Source organism: Mus musculus, chromosome 9 (genome assembly GCF_000001635.26).
Source record: "Mus musculus strain C57BL/6J chromosome 9, GRCm38.p6 C57BL/6J".
In the NCBI taxonomy this organism is placed as follows: Eukaryota; Metazoa; Chordata; class Mammalia; order Rodentia; family Muridae; genus Mus; species Mus musculus.
The window spans coordinates 60,968,625-60,986,827 of record NC_000075.6 but is presented as its reverse complement, the minus strand read 5'-3'; positions in this window follow the sequence as shown (position 1 = coordinate 60,986,827).

Sequence of the window (18,203 nt, the reverse complement as noted above, 5' to 3'; positions counted from 1 at the left end):
ACCTTTCTCACTCCTAATAAAGCCATGTATTAGTTACTATTCTGTTGCTGTGATAAAACACCGTGACCAAGACAACTTATAGAAGAAAGAATTTAATTGCAGTCACAGTTCCAAAGAATGAGAGTCTACAATGGTGGAGAGAGCAGCAGGCAGCAGGTGTGGAGGCTCAGGGCTCACATCTTTGGCTCAAAGCAGAAAGGGAAAACCGGAAATAGGTCAGGCTTTTTACTCTCTAAGCCCACCCTCAGTGACCCAAGTCCTTTAGTAAAGCTGTAACATCCATACCTCTCCAACAGCGCCATCAACTGGAAACTGTGTTCAAAAGCCGGAGGTTATGGAGGACATTTCTCATTCAAACCACTCCATGCCCCTTCTTACATCCAGGAGATTCCCCCTGAGACGCTCAAAACCAGTTCAAAAATCTCTGTCCACATCATTGCCCACTTCACGATGCCGTCCCATCTTTGAGTCACAACCACAGGATACAAGTGCCTTCTGGCACTGCTGTCAATCATGTGGTGGCCTGAAACACCTGGGCTGGAAGATAGGCATCATTTCTGTGTTCTTTGACCCTCTCCTAAGTCAGACTCTGAGTCCCTACCTTATGGTCAAGGCCATTTCTACTTTCAGGTTCCCTGGGGCCAAGGTCTCTACCATCTCTTTAATGGAGTCCATAGAGCTCTAGGTCTCCAACAGTGACTGCAAGCAACTGGTAGCAGGCCAGGGAGCCCAGAGAAGCATCTTGGGAGGCAGGCTGCCTTTCCAGGAGTAACCATTCACCAGGAGGATTTCAAATGCTAGCTTCCTCTTTGAGCAAGCCGAGGGGCAGACAAAGGCCACCACACAGCCCTGGGGGTGGGGGGAGAGGGCATGGGTGGCTTTATGAACTGTCATATTTACACATCAGCTGCTGGATGAGTCCGCTGTCACTGAAATCACTCCTCTCTATTCCTTACACACACTATTACCCACTAGTACCTTTGCAGATGGGAACCTCAGTGGGTATGGCTTGCAGCATCTTTGGGACTAATAAAGATCTTTCATGCTTCGAGGGTAGAGCTGATGTTGTTTAAATACATTGAAAAAGGCTAGTGGCCACTTTCACTAGGGAGAGGGCTGGCATCCCATGAACCCATGGGTGTGGAATTTAAGGTGGAGATTAAGAACATGATGTCTACAAGTCAGACTCCCATTTCCCAGGAAGCTCTGGTTGGAATTACAACAGCTGGGACCAACCACTGGAGGCCTGTGTGCTAATTAATAAATTGTCCCCAAGTTGTCCTTGCGTGAGGACAGAGCTGTGAGTTCCCATGAGTGGCCTCTGTACCTCGTGCCACAGAAAGGAGACTAACAAACTTGTGACATGAATTGAATCCAAACCCACATTTGCCTTCTGCATTGTCTGCTAATGACCCCAGTGAGATCTCGGTGGAGTGAGGAAGCTGGTTACTGTCTCCAGTGATGGGTAAGCACAGGCAGAGACCCTCAGCGGCTCACTCTCTTGTGGATGCCGGCATTGATCGTCACTTCCAGAGCACCTGTGAGTACAGTGTGCCAGGCCAGCTGGGTATCATGTGATGGGTGGAAGTCTGAGGGGCTGGCAGAGTCCAGAAGAGGGCCAGCAATGGGAAATGGAAGCACAGACCATGCCTACTGTATTCTCCATGGAATCTGAAAGTGAAAGTGCAAAATTGGTGAACCCACCGGCAGCTCTTTTCAACAGTATAGCATTGGCAGCTGACACAAGACCCCTGGACTTGATGATGGTTGGCCTTCCTTCCTGGAATTCCATGGTGGAGAGAGTCATTGAACTCTCGCCTGAGATCTCAGCCATTTGTATGTAATTATGTCTTCACCTCACATGCCCCCCTGGTCTCTGTGGGGGTTAGAATATATATTTGGGGGGTTATCTGAAAGAGGGGGACTCCATCTATGCAACTTGGGGAAGTCATCCATACTGGGTGAGAATTTTCCAATGTGGCTGCTTTTGGAGGGGTCACTTACACTCCTATAAGTAAATCTGCACCTCTGCTCTGTATGTAAAGCCAGTGAGCACTTTGGTTCTCCATGGTAGACTAGTAGAATCACACTTTGTTGGTGGTGCCCTATGTGGAGATATCTGCTATGTCTCTGCAGGGAGAGCGTTGCTCAAGCTCTAACAGCAGCAGTGATAATCCATCAGCAACCTGTCTTTTTACCAACACACTTGTTTCTGGGACTTGTGGCCTACTAGGACCTGTCCAATGAGCTGCTTCCAGGACCTCTGGGCTGCTCCCCCTACTCTGTCCTGTGCCATGAGTTAGAGGTGTACAGGCTCTCCAGAGGACGCTTGCCATTTCTTTGACAGAAGAAAGAGGCTCATGGGGTTCAGCTTGGCCTAGGCAGCAGTCCGGTCTGAATTCTATCAACCCCTTAGGTTCCATTCACTAGTAGGTCATGTTACTTGCACCCCAAACACCATACGAAATAACTGAAACGTGAAGGACATACAGGAAGGGGTGTGTCCGACACCAACAAGGGCAAAGGGGTTTTAGCCTGACAAGATACTCTGAAAGTGCATGGTGCTCTTCTTATCCAAAATGATGCTCACATGGGATCTTTCATGGGGGCATAGCAACCAGACAAGACTAAATCACCCCAGAGCAGGGGTGTGCCAATCCCTTTCTTATCTGAAAAGCTAAAGCAAGACCTACACACCCCTCCTCCTTGAGGATGGCCTTCTCCTCCTGTCCCTTGAGAAATTCAAACAAAGGTACCCTGAACACTTTCCTGGGAGAAATACAAACAAACTCACAGGCAGGGAACACACCCCCCCCCCTAATGCAGAAGGGCTGCTTTCCTGACTCCCTGGGAAGGTACACACCTAAGCTTAACAAAAGCTTCCCTTAGGTTGGCGTTCTGACTTCGGAGTGTGAAGCTTGAGGCTTCCAGCAGAACCTGGCCTTCCCCAACACCAGTGAGGAGGGAGAGTGACCAGACACTCCGGAAGAGCAAGCCCAGGGGGAGACAGATGAGGAAGCTGGGACTCTCAAGCTTGAATGACTAGCAAGGGATTGAACACTAAAAGCAGAGCTGGGATTTAAACTCATACCTTCCTGTGGATGTGCCAAGACTTCCCAGGTCACTGACTGCCCAGAGTGACCAGCACACCATGAGATGCTGAATTCCACAAATGACTTTGGAAACTGAGTGTGCCGTGGGAGCACAGTCGGTCACAAGTAAAACAGAGACGTACCTTTACCTTACCCTAGAGACATGGCATTCAGGCCCTGCAGGCTCCATGTGTTGACCACACTGGGCCTTGCAGCAGCTGGTCCTTACTCCCTTGACCTTGAATGACCCAGACTAAACGTGACAAATGAGCAAACTTACTGGGTTTGAATGCTGATACCACCACAATGGTTGACATCTGGACTCACATTAGCTTTTTCCTGCTTCACACAGGGCACTCTGATTTTAATTATGGGTGTTTTAGGAGCTGAGGGGTAGGGTAGAAACAGGAGTCAAGTGTGAGAATACAAGCACAGATACCCAGAACCCGTCTAAAGCTGGACCAACAGGGCATGTCTGTAATCCCAGATGGAGATGAGACTCCCCAAAAGCTCTCAGGCTGGCCAACATATATATGTGGAGGGAGGAAGAGGGAGAGAGAAAGGGGAGAGGGAAGGAGGGAGGAAGGAGGAGGGAGAGAAGGGAGGGAAGAGGTAGAGAAGGGCGGGAAGAGATAGAGAAGGGAGGGGAAACACAGAGAAGCCACCTGGTCAGATGAATCTGTTAACAGGTTAATTAGGTGAACTGGTTAATTTCTTCCCAGGTTGTAAACACTCTGGGCTCCAGATAGGCCACGTGACCTGTCCAAGGTTCTACAGCTGGTGAGACTGAAATCCTGCCACAGTAAGATCCTTGCCTCCTTCCCACAGCCTGCGACATTTCCTGCAAGCCCACACACGTGCATTTACACGTGCGCATGTGCACGCACAGACTCTCAGAACAGATTAACGAGGCTCTGGGGGTGACTTGTCATACCGTCAGTCACACAGCATCACAGGTGGGGAGCACTTGAAAGGTTGTTAGCAAACTAATGAATTATATAATGGCTGCCCAGCAATTCCCAGGTTAACATCAGCTTCTGGAACAGCGGCTTCTATTTGAAGAAGATTAAGCCGAGAACACGTTGGTCCTGACAAGCTTTGAGTGCTGTCCTTTCCATGAGAACATTTAGTCTGTGACGAAATCGTGTAATTGCAAGGTCAAGGTTACCTGGGGGAATAACCCTGAGGGGAGCATGAGGTCAGCTGACTGACAAGCAAGAGTCACCTGACCTGCATTTAGCCCAGAGGCTCCACAGTGTCACAGGCAGTAGATAGCACCCACACACACCCTGGTGTATAAAGTCAGTCCTGGGCACCAGAAGAGACACAGGGTACCCAGATCCTAAGGGCCTGTCTTAGTCAGGGTTTCTATTCCTGCACAAACATCATGACCAGGAAGCAGTTGGGGAGGAAAGGGTTTATTCAGCTCACTCTTCCACATTGGTGTTCATCACCAAAGGAAGTCAGGACTGGAACTCAAGCAGGTCAGGAATCAGGAGCTGATGCAGAGGCCATGGAGGGATGTTCCTTACTGGCTTGCTTCCCCTGGCTTACTCAGCCTGCTCTCTTATAGAATCAAGACTACCAGCCCAGGGATGGTCCCACCCACAAGGGGCCTTTCCCCCTTGAGAATTGAGAAAATGCCTTACAGCTGGATCTCATGGAGGCATTTTCTCACTGAAGCTCCTTTCTCTGTGATAACTCCAGCTGTGTCAAGTTGATACAAAACTAGCCACTACAGGACCCCTTTACTTAAAGCACAGCCCCAAAGGGGAAAGCATTCCATATCCACGGGAAGGATTTTTGGTTTATAGAATCAGATACTGTTCTGAAACCCCTGGTCCAGTGGGGAAAAGGCTAGTGATGGTCTTGGGGAAGCCAAGCCTAACAGAATGGAAGTGGAGAAGGAAGAAAAAGCCTACCTTTGAGAAGCCTCTAGATGTATAGCAGAGACAAAGGGAGAGGTGGCACCTGATCTCTCAGGAGATGCCATCCTTGGAGTAGCCACTCCAGTACCAAGCTAGAGCCCGGCAAGCGTGGACTTGCCTGCTGTGTCCTAGAAGAGCTTCTTAGGTGGAAGACTGTTCATATTGATGTTCTCCTTAAAATTTCATAGCCCAACTCAGAGCTTCAACTTCTGCTTCTGTGCCTCTCCCTGCCCATGTATCTAATTTAGCCCAAGTCTGAGGAAACTGCTATAAGTCCTCAGAGAGGCCAGTCCTGGAGGGCAGGATGCTGCAACCTCACAGGTGAATCCAGCTTATGGCCAGTTTCCCACGTAACCATGGAGATGCTCATCCAACTCTTTATTTGTGTCTGTAGGACAGACCTTGGGGTACCTCCAAAGGGACAGTGGAAACTTCGTCCTTTACCTTGCTTCTCCCCAAAGACCTGCTTCCCAGACTCTGCCAGTCACAGGGAATCTCTAGCTCCTTTCCTGGGTGCTAGGCTCTGGGGTCTTCCCTTCCGATATAGTCCTAGGGTCTCTTACCACTATGCTGTAAGGGCTCGATAATTTTAATTGTCAGCTTGACAGCATCTAGAGTAATCTAAGAGGAAAGTTTCAATTGAGGAATAGAATAGATCAGATTAGCCTTCAGGCTGTCTGTGAAGGAATTGTCCTGATTGTTGACTGACTGGGTGGTGCCATTCCCTGGACAGATTTGGTCCTGGACAGTACGGGAAAGTCAGCAAGGCACAAGCCAGTGTGAGCCAGCAAGCACCATTCCTCCATGGCTTCTACTTTTCAGTTCCGGCTTGCGTTCCTGCCCTGACTTCCCTCAAGGATGGACTGTGTCTTAGAAGTATAACCAAGTAAATCTTTGCCTCCCTTAAGTTTCGTCTGGCCATGATCTTTGTCACAGCAAGTGAACGAAGCTGGCATAATGATAAAAAGCTCTTTCTCCGACTCCAGGATCCCTGCCTCCTCTTCTGCTGCCCTCCTGCCAGTGCATAGCTTTCCACCATCTTTGAACTCGTGGCTCCAAGGAGACCCCAGGTTTTTTTCCAGCCTGTGACCCCAGGAACTTCAAACGTTGGCTTCATGCAAAGGCAATTTGTGAGGCTCACAGGGGTCAATGACCAGACCTTAACCTGAACATGTCCCCAGACACCATGTCACGGACTTTGATGCCCTTTTCAAGTTCAAATCTCAACCTTCAAGGTAACCGCCAACCATCTTGAGTCTCTGGGACTCTTCCCCGCTGTGGAAAATCTTAATTATAGCAGAAGTGCAGCTACTCCTCTGACCCAGTGTTTCTGAGAGGGAGTTGCTAGTGGACACCTTCCCCTGGGACTGCAAGCCTATATCACTAAGAACTGTTTCCTGGGAAAACATCAATTAGCAGTTGAGTAAGGCAGGCCACGGAGGCTAGTGATCTGAAGAGAGAGTTCTCAGAAAAGAGGTGCTGACTTGTTGAATCACCCCAACTGTGATATACTTTAAGACCATGCCCTTTACAGTATCAGAGTGCCCCAGGTTATGATGTGGCCACACAACAGAATATTCCTGGGCAGTTTTCATAGAGAGCATGCATCTTTGCTTTGTGATAAGATCTTTGTATTCTCAGGCACACTGGCTGTGGCTTGCATCCATTATCCAGAACAACAGGAACAGGGTGTGAGGTCTGGGATGGCAGAGAGACGGCATGCTGGTTGGTTTTAAAAGTCAACTTGACACAATTTAGAATCCTATGGGAAGGAGTTACCTAAATCAGGTTGATCTGTGGGCTTATCTGTGGAGGTCGTTTTGATTGTAAATTCATGTAGGAAGACTCAGACCACTATGGGAAGCACCATTCCCTGGGCTGGGTCTGAACTGTTCTAAGAGTGGAGAATGCTAACCAGTCAGCAGGCAGCGTGGGTGCACTGTTTCTCTGCTCTTGACTGAGGGTGTGATGTGACCAGCTGTCTCAAGCTCCTGCTCTGAGACTTCACTCCCGTGATGGAAGTCATACTCAATCAATCCTTTCTCCCCGAGTTGCTTTTGGTTGTGTATTTTTATCGCAGCAACAGTGAGGAAACCAGGGCAGGTGGTGGGTATGGGGAGCAGGGGAAGAGTGCACTGAGAGCAGCCACCCCACTGATCTCGCCACTCCTCAGATATCCTGATTCCCAGTTCTCCCATCAGAAAAGAGGGGGAAAAAATCTCTCTTGAAAGATGGTTTTAATGATTATAAAGAGACACAAAAGGATCAGAAGGGATTGAAGTAGACGTTACAACTCCTCTCCCTTTGGCTGAGGTGTTCCTCAGTTCGTGAAATGACTCCTTTTGAAGGATAAAGAGGGGCAGGAGGAAGAGAAGGTGGGAGGGTAGAACAGTCTCACCGAGGCGCACTCTAAAATTAGGGGAGGAGTCGGGAGGAGAGGGTCTAGCAACTGACATCGTTTGAGTTTTCTGGAAGACAGAAAGCAGAGGGGCCAAGGAGAGGCAGGTGCAGAGAAAACCTGCAGTCCAGGACCTGGGGTGTTCCAGAAGAAGCTGATGCGGATCTGAGCTAGCCCTGAGACCAGACAGCTAGGGATGGCCTAATGTTAGTGAGACACCACCAACATAAGCCCTGACTTCATGAAAAGAGCAGATGCCCAGGGCCTGTGAGATGGCTCGGGCTGTGAAGGCACCTGCTGCCAAGCCTAACGTGAGTTCAAGCCCCAGGACCTCCACATGGTGGAAGGAGAGAACTGGCTCCCACAAATCACCGTCTGGCTTCCATACACGCTCCATAGCATGTGTGTGCCCACACACACCCACACACGAAGTAAATAAAATAAGTGGAGTCTTGTCTTTTTGTTTTGTTTTGTTTTGTTTTGGAACACAGCCTCAATGGAGGAGACAGAGGATGGTGTTAAAATAAATAAAAACCATTTTATCAGAAAGTGTTGAAACGATACGTACAGATAAAGAATAGTCAGTTTTGAAGGAAAAACATTGGTTTCTGGATGCTAGAGAAGTGAATCCAGTTTCTGAGAGGACAGTGTAGTTCCTAGGTCCCCTAATACTGAGGGAAAGGATAGAGGAAGGCTGGGCAGAGCTGGCTGTGGGGTCCAGTAGGAGTGACTAGACCTTGGCTGGGAGAGGGAGCAAGCTTAAATAGAAAGGATTTGTGCATGGGCACGCTAACACGAAAGCCTCTCTGTGTGACTGTGTAGGAAGCCATATGTGCTGTTGCAGGGTGGCGCTGGTTTCTGCTGGCCACCTCGCATACATAGGCAGTAAAGTTCTTTTGCCAAGATGAGGTTTTGAGAATTAACCAAAATTAACCAATCAGATGAGAGAGGTTAACCAATCAGATGAGAGAGAAGTTAACCAATCAGATGAGAGAGAAGTTAACCAATCAGATGTGGGCATGCAAATGAGGTGATAAGCATAACCCAAGCACAACCAATCCGGGTGTGAGACACGCCACTCCTAGACCTATATAAGCAGCACCAGTTCTGGGCTTGGGGTCTCTTCACCTCTGCAATCAAGCTCTCCCAATAAACGTGTGCAGAAGGATCCTGTTGCAGCTGTTCTTGCTGGCCAATCCGGCACGCGCAAGATGACTGGGTGCAGGCAAGTCCTGTCCATCCCAAGTCAAAGCATTGAAGTAGAGCTGGAGAGATGTCTCACTGGATAAGGCATTTACTGCTCTTGCAGAGGACTTGGTTTCAGTTCTCAGCATCCACATGGAGGCTCAAAAACTGTATCTATAGACCCAGAGCATCTGATACCTTCTTCTGCTTCCGAAGAATTACTGCAGGTACCAGGCACATACACAGCACACATACATCTCTTTAAGCAAAACACTCATACATATGAAGTAAAAATAAGTCTTTTAAAAAAGAATGATAGGGTTTGAATCCACAGAATATGAATCAGGCATATGTGCTCAGAGCTCTCACGGGTCACAATAGCACACACACATACCACACACGCTCACATACCACATGCACTCATAAATTACACACACTCACATACTATACACATTCACACACCACTCATACACACCACACACACACACCATACAAACTCACACACCATATACTCTCATAGACCACACATACTCAGACACACACATACACACACACTCAGACAAACATACACACACACACACACACATGAAGCATGAGTGTCTCCCAGTTGCTACACAGTCCCATGGTCTTTTTGCAGAGAGAGGAAACCCAGGCTCAGGGCTGGCAGAGCCTGCCTGGTTCCTCACAGCACCTCATGCCTCTTTTGACCTTTGGGAGGTTCCCTTGTATCATAGATCACCAAACCATAAGCATCCCTTCGGTGCCTTCTCTGACACAGGCTGTCCTTCCCTTGGGGTGAGATGAGGGCCAGGGCTCTTAGAGCAGCAAGCTAGCCTTGAGATCAGCTGGAGGGTGGACAGTGCCACCAGAGAAATCTTTTCAGGGGCGGGCAGGCTGCCTGTCTGCCTGTCTGGTGGCCTTTAGCCCCTCAAAACTCTTATTCCACCTTATGTCATCTCATTTTTTGTAAACAGGTCCTTTTCCTGCTGTCTGTAGCTCCCATCTTTAAGGCTCTCTGTTGGTGCTCCTATCCCTTACCCCACCGGTTCTCCTGGGAGAGAGAAGGAAGCTAAACTCTAATCACTCTGCTAGAAGCCAGGCTCACTGGGTCTGTGTCATCCCCACCTGCTGCTCTCAGTCCTCACAGCAGCTGGGAGACATGTTGGTTCACTGTCTGCCGATGAAGCCCAGAGAGGCCAAGGAACTGGAGAAGGGCTGCACAACCAGCAGATAGGAAGCCAGGACGATTCCTTGACCCTCCTGGTTAAAGGTACACAAACTTAGGAATGATATTACACCAGGTAGCAGGTAGGTGTCCTGGCCTAGCAGGAGCCCGGCAGGAGACTTAAATCTGAGTGATCAGAGAGGTTTGGATTCCATGCTTCTAGAGGGCAGAGGGGTGGAAGGATCACAAGGAAAGCCAGAAGTTCTAGACTCAGCCAAAACAACTTTCAGTTGTTTTGAAAATCCATCACTGTTTGGGCATGGAGGCGAGTGTCTGTGCTGGTTCCAATGAGAGGCATCCCTCACAGGTTCAGGTATGGACACTTGGTCCCCCACTAATAACACAGTCTGATAGGGTGATGCAGTCTCACTGGAGGAAGTATGTCGTTGAGGACCAGCTTTTGAGTGTATAGCCTTGCCCCACCTTGCTCTCCCTGCTTCCTGAGTGTGGATAAGAATGTGATTGCTCAGCTTCCTGCTCCAGTTGCTCTGCCCTGCTCTGTCATTAGGACTCCTCCATGGGAGTAAGCCCAAATAAACCCTTTCTTCCATAAACGTGCTTCATGACGGCCACAGAAGGGTAACTAGCATAGCACATAGATTAGACGGTGAGACTTTGGAAGATATTTTTCCTAAGAAAATGACTCGTCAGATTGGCCTGCGGACAAGCCTGTGGGGCATTTTCTTGATTAACAGTTGATGTGGGAGAACCTGACCTACTGTGGGTGATGCCACCCCTAGACAGCTGTGGGGAGCAAGCCTGCAAGCAGCCCTTCTCCATGGTTCCTGCTGCTCCTGCTTCAGTTCCAACCCGACGGCTCTCAAAAGTCAAGTGTGAGGAGTGTGTGTAAGCCAAACAAACCGTTTGTTTCCTCCCCTTGATCGTGGTGTTTCTCACAGCAAGAGAAAGCAAACTAGGACAGGGTCCAACTGCTCCAAGCATCACAAGGAAGCCATCTCCTGGTTCCCTAGCCTCTCACTGTGGAGCTGGCGAGATGGATCAAGTGGTAATGTGCTTGCAGTGCAAGCACGAGGATGTGAGCTCATTCCCCAGGACCCATGTTTAAAAACAAAAGTCCTGCATGGTGGTGTGAGCCTGTAATGTCAACACTTGGGTGGGGCCAGAGAGGGGAGGGTCACTGGCCGGTCAACTTAACTGAACCAGGCAGCTCCGAGCTCACTGAGAGCCACTGTCTCAAAAAATATAAGGTAGAGAGCTGGAAAGATGGCTCCACGAGAGAATGCTGCCAAGCTTGACAGCGTGTGTCCAATTCCTGGGGTCCATAGGGTAAAAGGAGAAAATTGACTCCTGAAAGTTGACCTCTGACCTCTCTGCATGGTAGGTGCATCTCTCTCTCTCTCTCTCTCTCTCTCTCTCTCTCACACACACACACACACACACACACACACACACACACCCCGCACCACACTACACTACACTTATTCCGTAGCAATCTAAAAGATAAAATCGGGATCAGTGCAGAAAACAACAAAGGAATGGATGCCAGCGCAGCAGAGGGAAGGTCAGTAGCTTGCTGAGGCACGAGCACAAGAGGTGCTGAGCTCTCCATTGTAAGAGCGGTCCAAGCAGAAACTTCTCTGCTCCTCTGTGCTCTCCAACATGGGATTCTGCAGCTCCAGGAGGCTGTCAGGCTCTAGAGAAAACCACCTGAGATCAGACCCAGGATCATTCAGTTCTTTGGGTTCCATGCCACCTGAGGTTGCTTGTCCCTGCCCTGCTTTTCTTATATCTCTCTGATGACACTTCAGGCTGCTGTTTAGTGGGCGGCTGAGGCCACATTGATCTCTACCTACTACGTCTCTAAACCCTCACAGTCAGATTATGGAAAATGTTGGTGGGATCTATCCAACACAGAATGGATGTCTGGCTCTGCTCCACTCTATCTATACCTTTAGATGGTCTGTCTCCCTGGTGCTGTCTCTCTGTCCCCTGTGAACATCATGCCCCACTCTCTCTCTCCCTCATCACGCATGTCCTCTAAATGATTGATAGGTGACCATCACCAGGAGTCTGGGGCGGGGATCACCTCTCACATGCCTTCCTGTGAGCTCTCCAGAGTCCACATGAGGTGATGTCCAGGTGTGCCAGATGCCCACCAGTAGAGACTCTTGTCATTCCACAGCTTAGCCCTTCTCCGTGTCTGCAAGCCACAATTACATACCAAGTCCTCTTCTAGGAAGGTCTTAGGGAACAGACTCTGGACAGGCAGCTGAGTGTTCTCAGTTGCAGAGGTTTGGGCCACAGCCAAGGCTATAACCCTTCCCCTGGAGGACAGCATCCCATGATAATGGAGGTAGAGAGTGTGCAGCAGTTTGCACAGCCTCCTGATGTGATGCCTTCCAGAGAGGGCTCCTTGATAAGCTACATGGATTCTAGCTGGGGGAGATCCCTTCTATTCCCTCCTGAGAATGGCTCATTAGGTCCTGACTATCTGAGAACAGCAATGGACACCAGCTTTCTTTTGGGAGCCTGACATTTAGGTACAGGGCAGGGCAGACAGCACAGGGCCTAAACTACGGACCCTGTGCTGGTTTGAATGAGAAACGTTCCTCGTGGGCTCAAGCATTTAAATATTTGGCCCTCAGTTGGTGGTGCTGTTTGGGGAGGTAATGGAACCCGCAGGAGGCATGGTCTTACTAGAGAAGGTCCATCACTAGGGGAGGGCTTTGGGAGCTTATAGTGTCTCTCTATTTCTAGTTTGTTCTCTGCTTTTGTGTTTGGGTTTGAAGATGAGCTTCCTGGTCAGGCTGCCTGCTGCCATGCCTCCCTGACCATTAAAGACACTCTCTGGAACTGCCAGTTCAACACACTCTTTCTTCTATAAATTCCCTTGGTCTTGGCATTTTACTATAGCAACAGAAAACTAACAATGCAGGCCCTATGCTCACTCCCCCAGGAGAAGCCCCGGGGCCCCTAGTCTCTAAGACAGTGTTTATCTTCAGCTTTCCAGACTCACCTTTTTGATGGGCCTGCTGGCATGCCTTTAGGAGATTAACTTGAAACGCTTATTTGAGATGGCTAGACTTGCCCACTGTGGGTGGTGTCATTCCCTGGCTAGGGTTCTGGACTGTATTCATGGCAACATAAAACTGAACAGTAACTTCCAATCGTTGCTCTCTGGGTCCTGACATTGGGAGTGGTATCAGCAGCTACTTCAAGCCCCTGCCATTTTTATGTCCCCGCTGTGATGGACTGTAGTCTCCAACTCTGAGCTGGAATAAACCTGTTCTCCCTAGAGTTACCTTTGCCTGGGTATTTTATCACGGCACTAGGAAATATAACGAAGTTAGTCTCCAAGGAGCTTACTCACTGCAGCGATGCACACACACATGACCTCACGATGAACTGCTAGAGGGATGAAGCATGTCCTGTGTCACTCCATTGGAAGCTGAGCCCTGGTTTCCATGGGACCAGACACTTCATCCTTTGCCTGTTCCTCTGGGAATAGTTGCACTGAGTCCTTCTGCTGCTTTGAATTGTGGCCACAAGGGTCACTATGCTGAGGTCTGTTCCTCTAGCAAATTATCCCTCTGAGAACTGTTCTGAAGACTCTGCCCAGGGATAGAAGGGCAGATTGGCCCCAGAGCTCCATATGGGGTCAGGTTTGGGTTGCAAGTGAACTCTCCTACAGTCCACTTTTTTTTTTCTCTCTCTCATTGCTGCCTGCTTCCTTTTCCACAGCCACCAGAGCCTCCAAGTTAACACCCAGAATACTAAACTCTCACTAGGAGATCTCCTCCCTGAAATCAGGACCATGTTTCGGGATCCCCAATCTCCGGTCATTTAAAGATCACTAACAACCTTACTATTGGTCCCCAACAGAGGATGAAACAGTCCCCACGTTATACAGAGAGTGAATGCAGAGCTTGAATATCCAGCTGGGATGTTTCAGAAATCTGCAGCTTCACTCCTCTCACTTGGGACTTTGAAGCTCTTCGCACCTTCCTGGGATGAGGACACCGGGTTGTAAATGCCCTACTAAGCTCTTCTGTGAGTTACCTGGACACAGGTCCGCAGAGCCCCGAGTAGAAGAGTAATCCAGCACGAGGAGAAAAGGCAGGGATTTTCCTTTCTCTGGAGCCTTTAGGGTGAAGAGGAACAAACCGGGCCTCTGCCCAGCCCCTTCAGGGAACGCCTGCCTTCATACCAAACGCTGCCAGGATGCTCAGCCTTCCTAGACTCTGTAGAGAGGTCTGTCCTCTGTGCCCAAAACAGGAGTCATTCATCCCAGTCACCGCCGCCCCCAGAATCTGTCCAAGCAGTGCCAGAGCTGAGAGGGTCTTGGCATCAGGCAGGAGACAGATGCCACTCCACAGAGGCACCCAGGCCAGCTGACAGTCCCAAACAACCCAGGACTGCAAGTGCCCTTCTGTCCAGAGCCCAGGGAACAGCACCCTCCCCAAGAAAGGCGTGGCTACTCACTCTATGTCACTGTCTGCCAGGACTTCCTGCTGAGGTGACTCAAGAGCCCCAGGTCAAGTCTCCCAACACCAGCAGCTGTACCAGATTCTAGAAGTCTCAGTTGTGGCCTCCTCCCCTTGGAAGCCCTAAGCACAAAGAGACAATGGGAACTAGGAATGACAAAACTAGGCCCTCCCACCTCCTTCCAGAAAATGGGTATGCAAATCATCACAAGAATATGCAAATAAGCAAACCCATTTGCCTGCCGGTCACTTGGAGATTGGTCAAACCCACCACTGAATTTACTAAAGACTTCAGGGTCTCCGGGAAGGCAACTACATTGTTTCCGTACCCTTCCTGTCATTTGGAAACCATGGGCCATCCGTGTGTGCTTTCTGGCTGCCTGGTCTCCCAGCTCCCACCCACACAGTTCACAAACTTGCCTCTCACAGGCCTCCATTCCTTCCCCTGCTCTTCTCCTTCCCTCCCCTGGTCACTGTCAAGCCAAGCTCCTGCCACAGTCAAGCAGGCCGCATGCAGTCATCACCAGTGATCGGATCGCTTTCTTGCCCTAAGCTCTTATCAATGTATCCACCCTCTTTTTACATATTAATGTGTGCGTGTCTCTCTGTATGAATTCCACATGAGATCTCATCTCAAGTTGAAAGTCGAGTTTGAAAGTCAAGTTTAAGCCAGCCTAGCCCAGACCGACAGTACATCTTTTGATAGTACTTCTTTTTCATCCAGCTTTCGAGCAAGGGACCTCGTAGCTCAGCAGATCAAGTACCTTCTTCAAGGTTCCGCAGATCAGTAGATGAGACAGCATTTGCCTTCAAGTGCTGCTGTCATTGGAACCCTAGACAATGCAAAGGAGCCTCTGCCTCTCCCTCCCTTCCTTGACAGAGTCCTTCACACTCCCCACCCCAGCGTCTGTTCTCTCAAACATAGATGTTTCCATTGGCATGGTTTTTGTTACCCTCTACCACTACAACAGATGAGCAGAAATGCCTTCTCCACTCAGGGACATTCTTGCTGGCTTCTAGGGTTTCCTGGGACTCAACTGAATGGGGCAAAGGACTGGACCTCTAGTTTCAGAGCAGAAGCAAAGTCCAGAAAGGCTACCACATCAGACAACAGAGCTGGTCAGGCCCAGGTGACTTTGAATCTGCCTCTGTGCACTGGGACACAGGGGCCTAGGGTTGTAATGACCCAAGCAGGGTGTGAGTAGAGCATTCCAGAAATCTGTAACCCTTAAGTGTCTTGACTAGTTCTGGTGCGTATTGGTACCATGTGTAAGGTTTATAACATGATGGAGCAGTCTAATGACCACGCAGTCCCATTTACTATCTCCCCCACCCCATTTCTCCCACACTTGGCTGCAAGCCCCTGGACTGCTAATGCATTTGATAAAGGTGAAGGGATGCCCACATCAGCTTAGCTTTAGTTCAAGCTTCTGAAAAAGCTGGGGGAGCAACAAGCTTAGCAGAAGTATGTGGCTTGAGACAACAAGAATATGAAGAATTCAACTCTAGCCATTTATTTATCTACTTATTTATTCATTACATACTTTTGTATGCAACACGATGTTTTAAAATATACTTTTGGAGCACCAAAATGTAGCTAGTTAACTCATCCAGACTTTACATAGTTAAGATTTGGGGGATAAAAACTCTCTACAACCCCCCTAGCATTGCTAAAGAATACACTATAGTATTACCTATGGTCAATATGTTGTCAATGGATCTCTCTGTCTCTAATTGAGAGTTCACACCTGTTGACTAATCTCTTCATTCTCCCAAATAACTCTGGACCCTTCTAGACCATTCTACTTCCTACTTCTATAAGATCACCTTAATAGAATCTCACATACACATGAGGTTATGTGGCATTTGTTCCTCTATGTATGGCTTGTTTCTCTCAGCATGATGTCCTTGAGGCTTATCTATGTCCTTCCTCTGCAAGTGATAAGTGATTTCCTGTTTTCCTAGGAATGACGAGCTTTCCATTGTGCATAGTATACTATCTTTATAGATGATGGCTGTTACATGCAGAAAGTCCTGCAGCATCTCATAATAATGCAAGAACTAACAAGCTCATTGAAGTTGCATATGAATGCAAAAGCATATCACAGGCCAGTAACAAACAAATAGAAAATAGAATTAAGAACATTTTTATTTGCAGAAGTATCAAAACCAACAAAATGTAGGGCTAGAGAGACAGCTCCGTGGTTAAGAGCATTTGCTGTTCTTGCAGAGGACCCAGGTTTAATTCCCAGCACCCAGTGATGGCTTATAACCATTTGTAATTCCAGGTCCAGGGGACATGATGCCCTCTTCTTGACCTGCAAGACACTACTTAATGTGGTGCACATGCATACATGTATACACACAGAATAAAATAAATCTTTCTTAGGTTCATCTACCATTTATTAAATTCATTTATATGCGGAGGAATAAGTTTAACCAAAGAAGTGCAAGGCTTACACACTGAAAATTACAAAACACTATAAAAACAAAAACCTCCAAATAAACAGAAAGACATCGTGTGCTGATGAATTGGACGTTTTAATATTGTTATCAGAGACATAATTGTCAAATGAATCTGCAAATTTATTGCAGACTCTACCAAATTCTGACTGTTGTTGTTGCTGTTATTGTTCTTGTTTTAATAGACAAGTTGATTGAACTGCATGGACACATATCCAAACCCACAATTATATTTGGATACTTCAACCCTTCTTTCTTAGTTGCTATCACAAGTCCACAGAAGATCCATCATGATATACTGTTGGAACATTATCAATCAACTGGACCTGTTATTTATAGAATAGTCCACCCAACATCCATAGCACATGTATGTTCTTTAAGTGCATGCCAGAAAGGACTAGGCAGTGAACTTTCTCAGTTGCTCCGCCAGAAAGACAGAACTTGGCTGTTCACAGCTGAGCATTTCAACAGCAGGTGAGTGGAAACATGTCCTGTAATGCCACCAGCCAGGGAAAAGGGATGAAAAGCCTGCTGCTAGCCATTGCTGAGAGGTCCAGAGGGGGGTGGGGTTCTGCTGAGCTGGAAGAACTAAGGCTGAGAGCCCTGATGCCTTGGGTGGATGGTTGTGGCATGTGCCAGGTGTGGAAGCTACACTGTGTGCTGGAATATGGGGGTCACAGCGTCATGTACTCAGTGGCTCCCAGTGTCACTGCAAGACAGAGGTTGGCTATCCCTGGGGCATGTAGAGCACGCTGGCTAGCAGGGAAGTCTATCCAGATGTTCTGAACTTCATTTTGAATAAACCACTGGATGCTGTGTACCAACACAGAATTCACTATGGAAGCAAGGCTCCTGAATATTCCAGAGGACAAGGGAGAGCTGACACACAGCAGGAGAGGGAACAGAGGCAGACTGCAGCCAGTCCTTATCTGTGTGACCTTGGGCAAGTCTCTTGACCCAGAGAACGAACTTCGGCCACCACTAGTGCATTCAGAAAGATCTACAGGGCTTTCTCAGTCCAGAGAAACCATGGGCTTGTGAGAGGTGCTGAGGCTTATGCTCGTCTCATAAGGGCCCCTAAAGGCAGTGTGGGATCTCCAGGATGCTCTCAGGCTTGCTGCTCCCCATCTCTGGGATTCTGGCTGCAAACTGGTTCACATGATGAACACAGGGTGCCCGAATCACTCCTAGGACAGCTCAGCCAAAAGCAGGGAAATGTTCTTAATTGTTGGATGGCAAGAGGTTAATGAGTTACTATAAAAACCATCCCTGCCATCTGGTGGCTGTCACCAAAGCCAGCATGAAGGAGAGGTTCCGATTTGTAAGACAGGATGACTAGATTCTCTAAGTTAGGAGAAGTCCTGAGGGGATAAAGTACTGAGGCTGAGGTTCCGAACATGTCCCTGCCAGTCCCCAGATGTCCCTTAGCTTCAAGGGAGGTTTAAAAGCAGGGTAGACAAAAGCAGG